The sequence below is a fragment of the Lissotriton vulgaris genome, chromosome 6 (assembly GCF_964263255.1).
Source record: "Lissotriton vulgaris chromosome 6, aLisVul1.2, whole genome shotgun sequence".
In the NCBI taxonomy this organism is placed as follows: Eukaryota; Metazoa; Chordata; class Amphibia; order Caudata; family Salamandridae; genus Lissotriton; species Lissotriton vulgaris.
In genome coordinates, this window is record NC_141694.1 from 1,389,518,623 (window position 1) to 1,389,538,532 (window position 19,910).

The following is a 19,910-nucleotide window of genomic DNA, read 5'->3' on the forward strand; positions in this document are numbered from 1 at the left end:
AGGACACCACACAAGTGTTATGAAAATAAACAGTTATTTATTAAAGATCACAACAGCCCTGTACTCTTTATGAGGACAGGGTACTAAGCACAAACCAAAACTCTTACAAAAATACTTAAGTTAGCACAGTATATACAAATGCCCGAGGGGCACGGAAAACCATATACTCTGAAAGTGGAATGCGAAATTACTAGCAGGTAAGTACAGTACTAATAGCTTTTGGAATCGCTAGGACTTGACTAGGGAATCGTTAGATTACTTCTAGGAGGCCTAGGGGACTCGGGTGCAGTGTGTGCACTCTCACGCGAGACAAAAGTCTATGGTAGCTAGAAATTGCAAAGTTAGTGTTCTCGGGCGAACCCGACCTGGTAGGGAGAAAACGACAGTGGATCCTGACCCGTAGATAGTGAGGCTATGCTGGGGCACCGAAATGCCGAAGTTACCTAGCCCAGGGGCTGCAGCTGCATAGGTCTGAAAAGACGTCGGGAATCCTCGTAGACGGACCAGGAGCCGGAAGAAAAGATGCTGGCCGGTGACCAGTGAAGAAAGTTCAGTTGGATCCAAGCCTGGATCTCGAAGATAGATGACACCTGAAAGCAGAGGGGACCAAGTTCGAGACTACTAGCCAGTAGTCAGTGGGCACCAGGAGGGCACCGGATGGTAGCCACCTCGACAAGGTGAGTGGGTGACGCTGTGCTCGGAGATCTCACGGACCAGGAGGCGTTGTCGGCGACCAGGATGGAGGATCGAGCTGTCCCACGAAGATAGAAGCTGTCGGCGTCGCTGGACCCAGGATTGGGCAACAAAGCCTTGGCAAATTCAAGCCCACGCGGTGGACCTAAAATGGCGTCTGGAGTGGACCAGGAGGGTCCGGGGTGCCTCTCTTGAAGAAGGAAGCAAGGGCCAGCCTGGAGCAACCAGACCAGCAGCAGAGATGTCGTCGGGCGTCGTTCAGAAGGCCACAAGCCAGCCGGCTAGTAGCCAAACAACGCGGTGCACAGCAAACAGCAGAAGGGCCCCACGCAGATCGTGGAGATGCAGGGAGGCTGACCTTGGGTGCTGGAGCTGCGCAGGGTCGGGGCTTCTCAGACCCCAAAGCACTCACCAGTGGAGGACACGGTGGGCTTGCAGTAAAGATGTCGTGCAGTCTTGGCGATCGTCGGTCCCTCGAGGTCTCGTCGCACTCACGGTTCTCAGCTTTGCTGTAGAGGTGAGTAGAGGTCAGAGGTGCCAGGGAAGCCGGGTCTCGTCGAGCTGGGTCGTCGGATTCGTGATGAAGGACTTGCAGCAGACCGCAGTGGTTCTTTAGGATGGTGCCCGCTTGATGCAGGGTGACTACTCCTTAGCCACAAGGGAGAATCTTGAGGAAGAAATCTTGATGTCCTTTCGTAGAAAGTCGTGTCTTGATTCCAAAGATGATCTAATTTGAACAGGGGGCCCGCTCCTATCTTTATACTAAAAAAGGGGGCTGACCCGGTGACTAGGTCCTGCCTATGGGTGGGACCAGGAGGAGGGTGGTTACACCCCTCTCCCCTGCCGGACTTCCCCAGGCCAGGGGCTGGTGTGCCCCTGGAACTGGTTCTGACTGGCCTATGCGTAGTGAGCACCGGGGTGCCACTCAGCAGTCACCTTCCTGAAAAGCCCTGCCTACCCAGGATACACAAAACCATGTCTGGGACGGTGCTAGCACCGCCCCTGACAGGAAACCCTTTGTCCAGGCTCCCCTCGCTGGAAGGACTCCCAGCTGCAGGGGGTCAGACTCGTGTCTGTGGTGGCAGCATCCATTTTGTGGAGCTGAGGCTTCAGTTAACTTTAACCGGGGTTCACAGTCACATACATGTCGTGTCCCTCTAGAAGGGTGGAATGCTAACCCCGTCGCCAGAATTGGCGAGGGGTTAGTATTCCAATTCGTATGACACCTTACTCGACATGTTTTGATAAAGCAATACCAAAGATAGCATTTAACTGCGAGGTTTATAATGCACTTAAGAGTATATGGTATGCGAAATCATGGAACAGCTATTAGGACTTGGTTCCGCAAGCTTCAGACAGGCTCAGCTCATGCCAGAGCACCATCTCACACGATTCCAAGCACTCTGCCTTCAGGATTGTCAAGGCCTGCCATAGGAGTGACTGATAGGAATCTGTGTGTCCATTTTAGGGTTAGATATAGGTATACTATATCTACAGCAAAGGGTGATTACACGACTTTGCCCCAGCTGTCAAGCAGCCAGTTGTGTCAAATTTAGGAGGCCAGCCAGGGGTGGCATAATACATGCTGCAGCCCCTGGCAGCCCTGGGTACACCTATGCCCTGAGTTACAGGGTCTGATAGGGTGGCCCAGTACCAATTGGAAATGCACCTAGGGTACATGGAATCCATTTTAAAGAGAGAGCAGTAGGCCTTGGGTCCTGATTGGCAGGGTCCCAGGTCGACTATGTCCAAAACCAGCTAAAACACAGGGCAAAAAGTTGGGGGCAACCATAGTCAGGATGTACCTTCCTACACAACCCTCCCCCCCCCCCCCCCCCCCCCCCCCAAACGGATGGAGATAAGGCTATCCTTGTCCAGGTAAGCCTCTATTACCTAAGTGGCCATATAAGGAAGGACCAGCTCTGGCTTGGTTTCCCCCTGTGTCATGGTCCACTAGGCAACCCCTCACCCTAAGGGTATCTGAGGGTCTCCACCATAGGGAATCTCTGTCTCTGGTGTGTCTTGGGAAAGAAGAAGGCTGATGCTGGGATGGAGTACTGAAGTGAGGCTCCTCTACCTTTGGGCTCAACTTCCTCCAATCACCATCCATCATGTGTGCCTTTCTTTCTTTAGCTGAGATGCACTGAGCTCTCAGGGTCAGCCTCTGGCTACCTAAAGCTGGAGGCTGAGTCCCTCTGTTTGGCTTACTGGAGGGACAGGTCAGGTCTGGGGTTTTTAGGCCCCATGTTTGGCTGTGCCCAACAGTGTCCAGCTGTGGGAGTTCCCTAACTACTTTTAAGGGGGATCCCTCAGGAGTCTGTTCTATTTTCACTTGGCTAGGTTTACCAGCTTCAGTGGTCCTAATCTGCTGATTAAGGGGTTCTTTTGGACAGGGGGCCCTTTGGGGTCCACCACTGGCCTCCCTGTCCTCTTCAGCCCTGGGCTGACTGAGGCAGGGTAGAGAGGTGCAGGTTACCTGCTCCAGACTGGGTCCCACCTGGGAAGGGTCCACTGCCATCAGGGGCTCTGCCAGGCTAGGCCTGACTACCTCTGGGGCAGTTCCTTCAACAGGGGTAGAGTCAGTTCCCTGAGGAGGCTGGCTCTCACCTAGTGTCTGGGAGGGGGAAGACTCTTCTTCCTCCTCAATGCTCTCTGTTTGAGTGGAGTGATCCATTGTTTCAGGCTTCACAACCTCACTATCTGTTTGAGTAGAGGCTGAGACCATTTCAACCGTGCCAACCTTTTCAGGAGGGCACTCAGTTTGTGTTTGGGCAGTGACTGTCACAGCCCTCCTATCCTGTTCTGGAAAGTCTGTCTGAGCCTGGGCAGTGGCTACCACTGCCCTTCCAACCTTTTCAGGGAGGACTGGTGCTTGGACTGGGGCTGTAGCTATTACTGCCCCACTAACCTGTCTGGATAGGCCTATCATTCTGGAATGAGTTTCTTGCTCCACCTCAGCCCATGCTGAGAGTTCCAGGTCATTCCCCAGTAAGCAATCTACAGGTAGGTTATCTGTCACTGCCACTGTCATGGGCCCTGTGACATTACCCCAGCTGAGCTTGACTACTGCCATGGGATGCCTTCTCTTCACTCCATGAATGTCTGTCACCTGATAAGTAAAACCAGGGGTCAGTTGAGCAGAGGGGACCAGATGGTCACTCACCATGGTGAGGCTGGCCCCTGTGTCTCTGAATGCCTCAACTTTCTGACCATTCACTAAAACTTCTTGTCTATACTTTCCCAAAATGTGGGGTCCAGTAGTGAAGTTGGCAAACCCCATGCCAGTCTCACAGACAAGAGTGTGGTCAGGGAACCTGGCTAGGCCATAGTCCTCCTGATTGCCCAAAGTAATGCCCACCACATTCTTGGGGGCACTCCCACCACCTGGGGGATTACCACTAGTGGTAACAGGAGGTTTAGGAGTATTACCTGGGGGTATGTTTCCCTTATTACCATTTTTAGGGCAACTGGCATCACTTTTGTAATGACCCACCTGTTTACAGGTATGGCAATAAGGTTTCTTCTGTTCTGAAGGAGTGTTCTGGGACCCACCACCCTTGTTGGAGTTTTGGGGCCCTTGGGAAGTCTTCTCTGTGGATTTATCCCCACCCTTCTCTTGAGGCTTGGCCGATTCCTTTTTCTGGTCACCACCCTGGTTTTTAGGCCTAACCCTGGTTCTGACCCATTTGTCTGCACTCTTACCCAATTCCTGTGGAGAGGTCAACTCAGAGTCTACCAGGTGCTGATGTAATAGCTGGTTCTGACAATTATTTAAGATTTGCTCCCTCATAATTAGATTATACAATCCTTTAAAATCAGTAACCTTACTACCCAGTAGCCAGCCTTCAAAAGCCTTAGTGGCACAATCAACAAAGTCAGTCCAATCTTGAGACTGAGTTTTCTGGGTGTCTCTGAACAGCATCCTGTATTGTTCAGTGGTTAAACCAAACCCATCAACCAGTGTATTCTTCAAGATTTTGTAATTGTTAGCATCCTCCACCCTTGTGGTGAGGAGCTTATCTCTACCTTTACCATCAAAGGAGAGCCACAAGATAGCTGCCCACTGACTTTGGGGAACACCCTGCACAGTGCAGGCTCTCTCCAAAGCAGTAATCCATTTGTGGATGTCATCCCCTTCTTTAAAGGGGGGCACTATCTTATTCAGGTGCTTTGTATCAAAACTCCTTTCCCTATTGCTAGGTTTATTGCTGCCACCAGTGGGCTGTAGCCCACATAACTCTTGCTCTCTAGCAAGGGCAAGTCTCTCTTTGGCCAGGGCAAGTTCTTCCCTTTCAATCCTCAGTTTGACTGCCCTTTCTTCAGCTTCATATACTCTCCTCTTAGGGGAAGACATCCCTCTGTGAGAAGAGTTGAGAGAGCCATTGGTTCGAAAGGATCTGTTAGAGCCTCTTGATAGAGACCTAACTCGTCCATTCCCAATGTTAAGCTGACCTGAGAGTGGCCCCAGGGGTCCCCCAGTACCAATCTCATGTCTGCTTAAGTTGGACCTGGTTAGTCTTCTGACTTCTACCTGTCCCTTATCTGCCTCATCCCCTGACAACTGGTCATCATCCTCAACCTCAGCATCATCTGCTTCCTGGAGGGGATGGTCCTGGCTATCAAAGGGTCCCTGTAAGGAGGGCAAACTTCCTTCTGGATTAGAAGGGTCTGGGTTACCAGCCCTACTGGCATCATAAGCCTCTAAGAGACCAATCAGAAAGGAAGTGGTGGGGTTAGACCCCTGTTTTAGTTTCCTGAGAGTACACACTTGTCTCATCTCATGGAAGCTAAGAGCAGCATATTTTGAAGTAAGGACCTGTGGAGGGTCCACTGACACAAGGGGATACTCAGAGTTTCCTCCTTTGTCTGACATGCTGATTCTAGTGTGGTGTAAGTGATGCACCTACCTACACTAGGTGTCACCTACTGATCCCTTGCTAAGAGTTGCAGCCAAGGTGTGCTAGGCCTTGAGGAGCTACAACAGCTGGTTCAGTATAACTCAGAGTATTCTAAGCTTTGGTTATATGTACCTAACAGTACTTATGTGATCTTTCAACAAGATATTCTTAGGATACGTGTGGTAAAACAACAGCAAGCTCAAATCCCAACCGCTGCTCACCAATGTGGGAAGGTGGCCTGATATGCAGTGCTCACTATTCTAGTGAACACTATGTATCAGTCCAGCAACCCTTATTGATGATTGGTTGTAAGTCAACCTTATAGACCAGCTATCCTAGTAGCGTGGATACGAGCAGTCTAAGGCTAAAGACTCGAGAGGGCGTGTTAAGCCAGCTGTTATACCACATATACCCCTTGAACACCAAGTGAAAGGACACCACACAAGTGTTATGAAAATAAACAGTTATTTATTAAAGATCACAACAGCCCTGTACTCTTTATGAGGACAGGGTACTAAGCACAAACCAAAACTCTTACAAAAATACTTAAGTTAGCACAGTATATACAAATGCCCGAGGGGCACGGAAAACCATATACTCTGAAAGTGGAATGCGAAATTACTAGCAGGTAAGTACAGTACTAATAGCTTTTGGAATCGCTAGGACTTGACTAGGGAATCGTTAGATTACTTCTAGGAGGCCTAGGGGACTCGGGTGCAGTGTGTGCACTCTCACGCGAGACAAAAGTCTATGGTAGCTAGAAATTGCAAAGTTAGTGTTCTCGGGCGAACCCGACCTGGTAGGGAGAAAACGACAGTGGATCCTGACCCGTAGCTAGTGAGGCTATGCTGGGGCACCGAAATGCCGAAGTTACCTAGCCCAGGGGCTGCAGCTGCATAGGTCTGAAAAGACGTCGGGAATCCTCGTAGACGGACCAGGAGCCGGAAGAAAAGATGCTGGCCGGTGACCAGTGAAGAAAGTTCAGTTGGATCCAAGCCTGGATCTCGAAGATAGATGACACCTGAAAGCAGAGGGGACCAAGTTCGAGACTACTAGCCAGTAGTCAGTGGGCACCAGGAGGGCACCGGATGGTAGCCACCTCGACAAGGTGAGTGGGTGACGCTGTGCTCGGAGATCTCACGGACCAGGAGGCGTTGTCGGCGACCAGGATGGAGGATCGAGCTGTCCCACGAAGATAGAAGCTGTCGGCGTCGCTGGACCCAGGATTGGGCAACAAAGCCTTGGCAAATTCAAGCCCACGCGGTGGACCTAAAATGGCATCTGGAGTGGACCAGGAGGGTCCGGGGTGCCTCTCTTGAAGAAGGAAGCAAGGGCCAGCCTGGAGCAACCAGACCAGCAGCAGAGATGTCGTCGGGCGTCGTTCAGAAGGCCACAAGCCAGCCGGCTAGTAGCCAAACAACGCGGTGCACAGCAAACAGCAGAAGGGCCCCACGCAGATCGTGGAGATGCAGGGAGACTGACCTTGGGTGCTGGAGCTGTGCAGGGTCGGGGCTTCTCGGACCCCAAAGCACTCACCAGTGGAGGACACGGTGGGCTTGCAGTAAAGATGTCGTGCAGTCTTGGCGATCGTCGGTCCCTCGAGGTCTCGTCGCACTCACGGTTCTCAGCTTTGCTGTAGAGGTGAGTAGAGATCAGAGGTGCCAGGGAAGCCGGGTCTCGTCGAGCTGGGTCGTCGGATTCGTGATGAAGGACTTGCAGCAGACCGCAGTGGTTCTTTAGGATGGTGCCTGCTTGATGCAGGGTGACTACTCCTTAGCCACAAGGGAGAATCTTGAGGAAGAAATCTTGATGTCCTTTCGTAGAAAGTCGTGTCTTGATTCCAAAGATGATCTAATTTGAACAGGGGGCCCGCTCCTATCTTTATACTAAAAAAGGGGGCTGACCCGGTGACTAGGTCCTGCCTATGGGTGGGACCAGGAGGGGGGTGGTTACACCCCTCTCCCCTGCCGGACTTCCCCAGGCCAGGGGCTGGTGTGCCCCTGGAACTGGTTCTGACTGGCCTATGCGTAGTGAGCACCGGGGTGCCACTCAGCAGTCACCTTCCTGAAAAGCCCTGCCTACCCAGGATACACAAAACCATGTCTGGGACGGTGCTAGCACCGCCCCTGACAGGAAACCCTTTGTCCAGGCTCCCCTCGCTGGAAGGACTCCCAGCTGCAGGGGGTCAGACTCGTGTCTGTGGTGGCAGCATCCATTTTGTGGAGCTGAGGCTTCAGTTAACTTTAACCGGGGTTCACAGTCACATACATGTCGTGTCCCTCTAGAAGGGTGGAATGCTAACCCCGTCGCCAGAATTGGCGAGGGGTTAGTATTCCAATTCGTATGACACCTTACTCGACATGTTTTGATAAAGCAATACCAAAGATAGCATTTAACCGCGAGGATTATAATGCACTTAAGAGTATATGGTATGCGATATCATGGAACAGCTATTAGGACTTGGTTCCGCAAGCTGCAGACAGGCTCAGCTCATGCCAGAGCACCATCTCACACGATTCCAAGCACTCTGCCTTCAGGATTGTCAAGGCCTGCCATAGGAGTGACTGATAGGAATCTGTGTGTCCATTTTAGGGTTAGATATAGGTATACTATATCTACAGCAAAGGGTGATTACACGACTTTGCCCCAGCTGTCAAGCAGCCAGTTGTGTCAAATTTAGGAGGCCAGCCAGGGGTGGCATAATACATGCTGCAGCCCCTGGCAGCCCTGGGTACACCTATGCCCCGAGTTACATGGTCTGATAGGGTGGCCCAGTACCAATTGGAAATGCACCTAGGGTACATGGAATCCATTTTAAAGAGAGAGCAGTAGGCCTGGGGTCCTGATTGGCAGGGTCCCAGGTCGACTATGTCCAAAACCAGCTAAAACACAGGGCAAAAAGTTGGGGGCAACCATAGTCAGGATGTACCTTCCTACACAGTTCCAGTTCTAAATTTAAAATATAGGGACCTATCAAATGGTTTCTCCATAATGTCTAAATAGAGTTCCCGAATTGGTAAGTCCTTAAAACTCAAAAAGTCCTCTGTCAATCTGCCCAATGTGCGATCAGTACTCCTTTTATTCAGAATCCAGCTCCAATACAAGCTCTTGAGTACTGCTTTTGACGGAGATGATTTGTTAGTCCAGGCTTCACTTATGCCCAGGTCGCACAAAAGGGATTTCATGTCTTTTAGCCATTTGATTTTATGCCATCCTGGCAGAGACATTTCAGAAAGCCCTTTCGCATAGTTCGCAAGCTCCGGGACTCGCCACAACCGGGCCCATAGAAGTAGGGGTCTGAACCTTGCTAGGTCTTCAATAGGTCGACAACCTAGATCAAGCATTAGTGGAGTTGTGGGAGTACCTTGGGTGAGTGACATGATTACCCTGCAGAACTTCCTTTCAGATCTTGCCAGTTCGTTAATTTTACATGAACTCCATAATTATCCAGTATTAGGGGTGTCTTTCATGGATTCACATGCCTGAATCATTCCCCGTCGTCGAGACGGGAGCCTCCGGTAAATAAAAAAGTAATGTCTTATAGACATACATAGAGAAAATAGGCCTAAGGGCCTCCCCTTAGTAGCTTTTCTTAGTCCTTATGTAAAAAGGACCAAACTCTCCTAGTCAGCCAATCAGCTCCGACCTCCCTCCAGAACCTTCCTGGGAGGAGCCTCAGTCCCTCAGATTTTCTACCGCACGTTGTGCTAGGGAGTCTCCTCTGAGCTCTGCTCAGATTCTGTGTATTTTTCACTTAATTTGGCTTTTCTACTATGGATTATCTTCACATACATTCTTTATCTCAAATAAAGAAGGTATAACAAGGGAAAGAACGGAAGAATTCTGTTTGGAGCCTGCACTTCTTGTTCCAAGAGGTAGCTCTGCTCTGTTCCTCACTCTCACAGACCAAAAGGTATGTTGCACTTTTTCAAGTGATTTTTGAAGGGTCGTGAAGAGAGGCTGTTACTATGGTTAACGCCAGAAAGGAGGTTACTATTTGCACCTCTTGTTCCATGAGGTAGCTCTGCTCTGTTCCTCACACTCACAGACCAAAAGGCATGTTGCACTTTTTCAAGTGATTTTTGAAGGGTCGTGAAGAGAGGCTGTTAAGATGGTTACGGCCAGAAAGGAGGCTAATATTTTCTCCAGTTACTGAGATGAGGTGTGGCCCTCAAAGTCTAGGAGACCTTGATAAAGAATTTCCTCAGACTCATTCCTCAGGGTACCGTCCTGAGAAGGCCCTAAAAAAGACCGCTCATGGTCTTACGGGCGCAGTCCTTCAACAATCTCCCCACTCTGTGAAAAAGGAGAGTAGAGGACTTGCCTTTGGAGAAATGTCGGATAACAATGACGACGTATGAGCCGTCTAAATTGCCTCCTCTGATCATACGATCATTCAGAAGGGTGTCTTCTACCCGAAGTACAGCCTAAGGAGCCATCGATGTCAAAAACATCATCATTGCTACCACAGCCTCTGCGTCTATATGGCTCATCTACAATGCGTCTATATGGCTCATCTACAATGCTTGTCTACGCGTCGACGATGAGAGTGTCGACGGCGACGACAGCGTCGACGTTGACGTCGACGACGAGGGAAGATCGTCGACGACGAGCCGTCGACGACGAGCCGTCGACGACGAGCCGTCGACGACAAGCCGTCGACAACGAGGCCGTCGACGGCGGTACTATCGTTGACGTCGACGACGAGGGAAGACCGTCGACGACGAGACCGTCGACGACGAGATCGTCGACGACGAGACCGTCGACGACGAGCCAGCGACGACGAGACCGTCGACGACGAGCCAGCGACGACGAGCCGTCGACGACGAGCCGTCGACGACGAGCCGGCGACGACGAGCCGTCGACGACGAGCCGTCGACGACGAGGCAGTCGACGGCGGTACTATCGACGACGAGACCGTCGACGGCGAGGCCGTCGACGACGAGGCCGTCGACGACAACCTCTAGGAATATCGATTATGGCTTCATCTACATGGCTGTTCCTCTACGACGGCATGTCTACGGCCTGCCTACGGTTTCAGGGATGGCCTCATCTACGAAGGTGCATCTTCGTGGGCGCGTCGCGGCCTGTCTACAGCGTCGACAAGGGCCTAGTCTAAGAGGGCCTAGTCTACGAAGCCCTAGTGTTCGATGGCCTAGTTTACAATGGCCTACTCTACGATGGCCTACTCTATAGTCTACGATGGCCTAGTCTAATGGCCTACTCTACGAAGGCCTAGTGAGCGATGGCCTAGTCGTCTACGAAGGCCTAGTGCTCTGTGGCCTCGTCTACGACGACCTAGTCTAAGATGGCCTAGTCTCTGACGGCCTCATCTACAAAGGCTAGTCTAAAGAGTCGACTACTCGCCTACGACGGCCTGTCTATGGTATCGACGATAGCCTCATCTACGTAAGCTCATCTTCGAGGACTCATCTACGGCGGCATAGTCATGGACGACATCGTCTATGACAACCTGTCTAGTCGACCGGGGCCTTCTCTAAGATGGCCTAGTCTAAGACGGCCTCATCTACGCGGGCCTCGTCTACGAGGGCCTCGTCTACGATGGCCCAGCCTACGAGGGACTCGTCTACGATAGCCTCGTCTAGGATGGTCTTGTCTATGATGACCGCATTTACGACGGCCTCAGCTACGAAGGCTAGTCTTCGACGGCGTCGTCGCCCTTATCTACGACGGATCATATATGCAGTCGTCTACGACGGCCTCATCTATGACTGCTCGTCTACGACGACATGGTCTCTGACGGATATCTCGTTGACGGACTCCCAACGAAGGAGGAAATCCGCCAATTCTGTACTCTCTTCTAAAAGGGGGAATGGTCATCTATGACTGCTCGTCTGCGATGGCATAGTCTATGACGGCAACCTCGTCGACGAATTCATCGACGGAGGAAATCCACCAATTCTGGAATCTCTTCTAAGGTGGTATGGAAAACTACTCAACGTTTTCAGACCTCGATGACCTCTCAAGAGCAGGCCTGCTTCTTGTACGTCTCCAGAGACACCTTCAAGAGGGCTGTGAGGTCAATACTGGTTATAAATTACCTATAGTCGGAAAAGGTACGGGTCAGGTAGTACCCCTCCTCTGTATCACTAGTGAGCCCTCACACTGGCGTGTTTAACAGGAATTTTCTATGCCGGACTCCGTAGTGACACGGGCGGCCTAGAAAAACTCCGGGGATCCTTCGGCCCCGAGGTCACCTCCTCCTGATACGGAGGATTTAAGAGGGGACAACCTTAGGAACAGGTTTTCCTCAGTGACCGTTCTAGCGCTCTTGGTACGCTAGCATGGACAATTGTGGCCTCACTGACCCCATACCAGTCGGAATTGCCAGGCTCATCCGAAGTGGAAGTAAAATGGAATCCGCTACATGGTGAAGCATCGGCGTTAAACTATAGACTGCGCGAAGAACATCGCTATGACAGGGTTCCGCCAGTTGGCTGAAACAGCAGTCTCGCGGATCCGAGGACGGCCCTTTCCGTCCTGGGGTGCAAACGACGGTTGTGGTCAGGCCATATGAGGGCCAGTCACTATTGGCACGATTAGTTAACGAGGCAGACAATGCGAGAACTTTGAACACTCTTCAGTATATGAACCAGTCCTTTAGTACAAAGGGAGGAAGAAGAAGGTCTTCCCACAAAGGACATTATCGATTCCAATCTTCCGGCTCTTCAGGCCAGAGTACACCGCAAGGCCTTCAGTCGCCAACAATAGCAAAACAAGCACCCCTCTTCTGAGAACTTGTCTTCTCAGGGAACGGACAGCGGAGATATCAAAAGGTACAGCTGCATCTACGTCTGGGTTATACTGTAGAAAGGAGCTATAGCGAGAATTCCTCCTCCTCAAAGGAGCTATAGCGAGAGTACCTCCTCCTCATACGGAAAAAGGGTTTTTTGTTCCCGCTTCCCTTTTTTATATCCAGAAAAAGATAAGAGGTGGAGACCAACCTTGGGCTTCAGAGACTTCAACACACTCCTACACGAGACAGTTGTTTCGCATGGCAATCCATGAGGTCCTGCAAACAGGACGTTTAACTCCATATCCCACTTCACAGAAATCGCTAAAAATACTTACGAATTGCAGTAGTGGCCGGACATTTGCAGTTTCGCGTTCTGCCTTTCGGGCTAAAGTCTGCGCCACACATACTCACGAAATACCGTTCCCTGGGGGCGACATTACTAGGACACCAGGTCCTTCGGTTTCTGAATGACTGCCTGGTCAAGGCTTCATCCTTGCAAGACGGCCCAGGTCTCCCAACGCCTGCTTTCAGTTTTCAATGCTTGGATCTCATCCTCAATCAGGAAAAATCGGTCCTGGAACCTTCTCACTACATCAGTTTCCTAGGTACTTCAGTTTCCTAGGTATACCCTGGACACACGGTCACCACAAGCATTCCCATCGGTGAGTGATCGTGTATCCCCCTCGCTCTCAACTACGAACGAGACCTCTACAAGAGGCGCTATCGAAGCGGTGGTTACATTCCACAGGGTCATCTTGCCACATAAAAGATACTCCGCACGTGGCCGGAATCCTACAATGGGGAATACCCTCTCAAACACTGTCTCAAGGCTGGTCACTCCTACTTCCGGCGGTTCCTCACGTTGTCACATAAGGTGGACGGTGGTCTCCTATAGAGAAGACACTACATATCTATCGGACTAACCTGCTGGCGGCCTTCCGGGCCCTTCAAGCTTGTCTACCAAGAATAAGACGAACAATGGGCTCACCAATGCGTTCAGCAGGCAGAAACCATTGTAACAGAGAGCTGGACCAACACATCATTGGCCACAACTTCTCCGGATGAAGCACGCCACACATGGATCTAATTGCGACGTGAATGTACGCCGAATGCCCACACTTCGGAAATTGGCTGGGGAATGCATCTCCAACCGCATGGCGCACTGTTTTTGCGTGGGCATTCCACCATTCCCGATGCTCCCATTGTCCTCAAGACAAGAATGGTGGAGCCTTGTATTCTGGATTTACTAGCCCCAATTGGGCCGAGGCGACATTGGTTCACAGAACTCCGCCGCCTATGGTATTCTGGATTTACTAGCCCCAATTGGGCCGAGGCGACATTGGTTCACAGAACTCCGCCGCCTATCCCTGGAGCCGCCGATCCACCGGCGGCAGTATCTATCTCTGCTTACTATGAACGATAAGGCAGTTCAACATCAGGGTCTGAAGTCTCTCAGGTTGGTCGCCTGGCCCCTGAGTTCAGAGTTCCACAATCGGAATGATCCACATGACTGTAGACATTCTTACCAGAGCAAGTGCGGATAGCACATAAACATATCCCCGGAAAGGGAAGCGCTTTGTGTCTGGGGCGTAGCCGCGGAAATATGCTTTTCCCCACATCACTGGTGCAAATATTGACTTATCGGTTACATCTACCACAGTCGGACCTAACCCACTCCTCCATTACAGTACCCTTAACAGCGTCATCTCGTTATATAAGAATTCCAACGAGCCCATCGCTCTGGTCAAGCAGGTTGATTAAGCAAGTTCTAAAACGATTATATAGATCTTTCCCGACAATAAGGAGGTTGCCACCTCCTGGCATCTCAATGTGGTTCTTAACATGCTCATGAAACATCCGTTTGAACCAGTACACGGAGCTGACCCAAAGTATGTCTCGGGGAAAATCCACACTAAGGGTCAGAGAGCTACTGACGGTTTTTCTATCCAGAAGTGTGAGCGAGCTTCAAGCTCTGTCCATTCAGGAACCATACATGCACTTCAGGAATGAGGGCATGGTGCTGAGTCCGAACCCAAAAATTTGTTCCAAAAAGTGCCTTCAGACTTTCATCTCAATGAGCCAGTAATCCTTCAAACTTTCTTTGCGAACCTTTCCCCCGCAGCAGAATGGGCTCTACATTGGGCTCTACATTCTTTAAATCTCAAAGATGGCTCAGGTTCTACCTAGATAACTCTAAGACTTCAGATACTCTTCACAACTGTTCGTGGCATACAGCAGGCCAAGAATGGGCCTGTCCCTCACGAAACTAAGCATCTCAAGATGGATCTCATCAGCGATTGCATTCTACCACGACCAGGCCGGACGGCCTTTAACTGATCAGGTCACTGCACATTCCATCAGGGCGTGGTCCACGTCAGCAACACTCTTCGCGTCACTGCACATTCCACCAGGGCAATGTCCACTTCAGCAGCTCTCTTCGCGGAGGTGCCATTATTGGACATTTGCAGAGCGGCGACCTGAAAGTCACCACACACTTTCTCCAGACAGTACTGCCTGGATTTCGAACTTCAGAAAGACGCGGCAGCGGGTCCAGCGGGGCTTCGCCATCTCTTTCAGTGAGGTGAGCCTTCCTACATCCCGCCGTCCAGGTATGCACATTCCTTGCTCTTGTGATACAATATGCGATAATATATGCATTGTCTAACATGACCGCAGAGCTGATTACATCGCAAATGTGCATATCTGATTGCTAACTATTCTGATTCAGGCATGTGAATCCATGAAAGACACCCCTAATACTGGATAAGAAATGCGTTACTTACCTGTAACAGCAGTTATCCAGTATTGGTGTCTTTCATGGATTCACATGCAACCCTCCCGCCTCCCCGGGAAGGACTCACATCCCTCTCTAACAACATTACGCCTACCTAGCTGGGTGCGTACGAAAATCTGAGGGACTGAGGCTCCTCCCAGGAAGGTTCTGGAGGGAGGTCGGAGCTGATTGGCTGACTAGGAGAGTTTGGTCCTTTTTACATAAGGACTAAGAAAGGCTACTAAGGGGAGGCCCTTAGGCCTATTTTCTCTATGTATGTCTATAAGACATTACTTTTTTATTTACCGGAGGCTCCCGTCTCGACGACGGGGAATGATTCAGGCATGTGAATCCATGAAAGACACCAATACTGGATAACTGCTGTTACAGGTAAGTAACGCATTTCTTCTGCACCATACAGAGCATAACTAACTCCCTTTGGTATGTATATGTCAATGACAGGAGCTATGGGTCTTATGGCACAAGAGCGATGTTCCTTCAGAAGGGCCCCAGTTACCCTCTTGTGGGCTAACAACATTTTATCTAAGTGAGGGTCCCACTGCATATTGTGTGACAGACTGATGCCTAAGTAATCAAATACGTCTACCCTCCCCAGAGGTACGCCATTCAGCTTAGGAGGGCGTACAGGTTTTTTGGGGGGATTCATTACAAGATATTTTGTTTTGTCGGTATTGATTACCAGGCCCGTTCCACACAAAAGGTCTGGAAGTTGTTGAGAAGTTTTTGGAGACCCATTGGGGATTTAGACAGGAGGAGCGTATCATCAGCAAAGAGAAGGGTAGGGATGCGCGCCCCCGCCAGGGATGGTTCATCTGAAGGGTCTTTAAGCAGGTGCTCAACCACTCCATTGATGTATAAAGAGAAAAGAGTGGGAGCCAGGACACATCCCCGGCGAACTCCTCTCTCTACTGGAATGCTGGTGTTTTTTTCTCCCCCTGAACCCCATCTAATCTGGGCAAAGCTATTGTCATGGAGCCTTACAAGTAGTGATAAAATATAGTTCGGTATCCCCATATCACTAAGGACTCTCCAGAGGGTCTCCCTAGGTCAAAGGCAGTCTTTAAATCGATAAATGCGAGATAAAGACTGCCTTTGCCTATGACCACCACCTTCCAGTACACTAGCATCAGTCTAAAGGCTTGTTCTATTGTGCCAGTGCCTGTTCTAAATCCTGCCTGGAAGTCGGAGAGGACATTATTATCATTGATCCAATCCAGTATTCTGATCAATAATACCTTACCGACTACCTTTTGGCTTATATCCAGCAAGCTAATAGGCCTGTAATTGGACGGGTCATCCCTAGCGCCTTTTTTAAAGATTGGGACGACCTCCGCCCCATCCTCCCCGTTCTGCGAACCGATATCTAGGGTTAAGGTCATCCCCTTTCAAGGCCCTAGTTTCATGGCACCAGTGTTGGTTTTTATCATGTCACTACGTTTCTGGAGCGGAAAAGCTCTGTATAAGAACTGACGTCGGCGCGTGATGGCGGCGTCTTAGGTACTCCGGCGACGTCATCCTGGCGCCAACGACGTCGACGACTGACGCGGAGCCGCAGACGACTCCTACCGACGCACAAGGGTACTGCTACACAAAAGTTTCCACATCCAGTCTGACGCCTGGGGATATTTTAAGGTAAGGAATCTAATACTAACTACTGTTTCTTACAGATATATCATTACCGAAGGTAAGTAACTTGTCCTTTCCCACCCAAGTGCGACGGTTATGCTCAGACGTGGGTTCTGTGATCACTGTGTAATAGGACTCAAGCTATACCTCACTGATGAGGCTTAAGTAAGTCAAGAATGGTCTTGGGTGCTTTTAGTTTCTTCTGGAGCTGGGCTTGCCTAGCAATCTAGGATCCGCTGTTCCCACAAGGAGCAGGGTCAGTACTGATTTGCATAAAGCAGACACTTATTTAGAGTGGCATGGTGAGCACAGTTCAAGGTTGTCAGGCTTCCTGGGCTTTTTATGATTGTCTGACAAACCTTCTTAATTTAGGCCACTGTTATGATGAGATTCTTAAGTTTTGGCACATGTGTTTCTGCCTAAGCCCTTCATTATGCCTCAATGAAACCTTACATTTGGTTTCACATTTCTGATGCACAGATCTATCGAGCTCATGCCCAGTTACTCTCCGTGGCTCATCTTCATGAACATGATTTTTCTTATTACAGTCACTTCCGCACACAATTCCAGTTAGTTTCAGGTGGTGTAACTGAACCTCCATACACTACCTTCTTTCCTCAAAAATTGGTGCTGAGAACATGAGTCTTCCTTTCTGCTAGAGGTTGTATCTCCTTTCCATGTTGGTCAGTCCATCACCCTTCCTGCCTTTTTCTCTCCACCACATCCCTTGAAAGAGTAGAAGAATCTCCATCGGCCTGATCTGAGGAGAGCCCCAAGTTTTTACATGGAGTGTCTGACTTGGTACCATGTGAAAGACATAGATGTAGAAGGGGAAGGTAGTGCAGAAATACTGTTCAGGTGGATTATGCTTTGCATAGACATCCTATGCCCTGGCCTTCAAGCTCATCCGTTGAAGCCAAAGCTGGCTAAATGACGTTTGTGAAGGGGTTTTCCTGTCTTAGACACCTGCCAAGATGCTACATGGGTATCCATGCATAAATAAACCAAGCACTACTGCATAGACTGCAAAGTCCACAGGGGGTCATTTGCACGTATGATAATGCAGGACTTTTTAGAGTGCGTCCACTCATCACACCCCCTATAGAAAAGTACCTTTTGAATGATCAATTCCCCCACCGTTTTTGAATTGATGCTGCTGTCTCTTCTGCTCTGTGGTGCACTGTGACCTGATGTTAATGTCCCAGTGGATGTGCTTTGACCCCCAAAGAACGTGTACAGTTGGCTAATACCGGATTGTCCTATTTAACTTTTCATTTTTGGACTGCAGCACTTGTCACACCCAAGGCGAAAGCATAACTCTAAGCGTACCACTGCCGCCTAGTCTTCAAGCTTTAAAACTGGCAACTCGATCTCGCAAAATAAACCCTTTTGCCATGTCAAAAACTTCCTTTTTAATTTTAATAACCACCTCTAGGGAAAGCATTGGTAGCCCACCGTCAGGGTGCTTAATAGTAAAGAATGACCTGTTCCCTTCGTGTTTAACATGCCCTTACAGTGAAAACACAAAATTGCAGTTTTCATTGTAGCAGAGTCAGTAGTCCCAATGGCTTACATTGTACAGGGATCAAAGAGAATTGTTAGTGGGAGGAGTTGTGACCTCCCTCTGCAGAATGACTACCAGATGGTTGCCACAAGTGGCCCAGCTTCAAAGAGGCAACTGCCGGTCACATCATTGCCTACTCGCTTGCCGGCCCGCTGCTTTGAGTAGGCAGAGAGGCTGGCATCTCCTCTAGTCACGAAAACCGGTTTCAGAATTGTTTTTTCCAGGAATGGTGGCTCATTATGCTGGGTACACCCCTCCGCATCTTCAACCTGTTGAGCAAGCCGATTGGCGATGAGCTCAAAGTTCTGAACACCTCCATCACCACTGCTTCCATCCCTGAGGACTGGAAACATGCTGAAGTGAAACCCCTCTTGAAGAAACCATCTGCAGAACCACTATCTCCCTGCTCCCTTTTCCAGCGAAGATCCTCTAGAAGGCAATCAACCATCAACTTGCCTAACGCCTTGTAGGAAGCTTGCTCTCGATATAGTGCACCAAAACACGGTATACTGTGTAGAGTCTAGGCAACCCTTATTTTACAGAGGCACAAGAAAAAAACCAAATGCTCTAATTTGTGGTAGTGTGGGTGAGCAGTTTAGGCTCATCAGAGGGTAGTGCTAAGCATTTGTTGTACACAGGCAATAAATGAGACCCACTCAAGAATAAATTCGAGACCAAATTTTTTATATACATTTCAAAACCAAGAACTTCTGTATCAAGTAAGTACTTTTCAAGATACTGAGTTTTACAGGTAAGTAACATGTTCACTTAAATGAATCTTTATGCAGCATTGCTTTCCTATGGAGGGTAAAAGGCATACACTGCTTAAAGTTACTTTCAATAGGTTTCCGGGGAGTCCCCTTCAGGACTTAAGGTGGTAGGGGGCCAAGGTCCTAAGAACCACATGCAGTTAGTCTTTACCTGCCCTAAGCTTCTGGGTGCAGAGGTGCTTGTGGGGTTGGTAGCTTTGCGTACTACACCAAAGGAGGAGGAGCCACTAGAAACAGGCTGCAGAGGGGGGGGGCGATCGGGTGCTCCTGACAGGGGGCTCGGTTCAATAGTGCCCTGGGAGCAAGAAAGCGCAGTCTGTTCTCGGAGACCTGGGATGGAGCGCTCAGGTGCAGAGTGGTTAGGTTGGCTAGGCTTGTCCGTCACTGGCACCCCACGGTTGTCGGTCTCGCCAGTTGAAGATGAGGAATAGAATTGAGGAGTTGTGACCTTGCAGCCAGAGCTGCCGAATTTATAACTGGGGAAGCAAGTTAAACTCCTTGCTTCTGCTCAAAATCCTCTGTTTCCAGACAAATCACTTATTCTTCCTGTGCCTAAATAAAAATGTTTTAAAAAATCGGACCTTGTTTAATGTAATCTGGGATTCATGTAATGCTCTCTGCGTTTACGCCAAATTCAAACAATATAAAACTGCAGAAAATAAAGAATGAAACTTGCTAGTAGAATCTCAGTCTTCGAGTAATGCGTGCAGTGTTTCAAATGGAAAGCATGTCCTGATCAGCCAAACTAGAATGTAAGTAATTCAGCAAACAAATGATGAAGTCTTATTAACTGTTAATGAAAAGATGC

General features: G+C 49.7%; 1 protein-coding gene across 4 annotated transcripts in view; it reads left to right on the forward strand.

Annotated features, from left to right (window-relative positions):
- The window catches only part of PPP4R3B (protein phosphatase 4 regulatory subunit 3B), a 381,773-nt gene that overhangs the window by 307,144 nt on the left and 54,719 nt on the right, over window positions 1–19,910 (forward strand). The gene's annotated exons all lie outside the window — the stretch shown is intronic.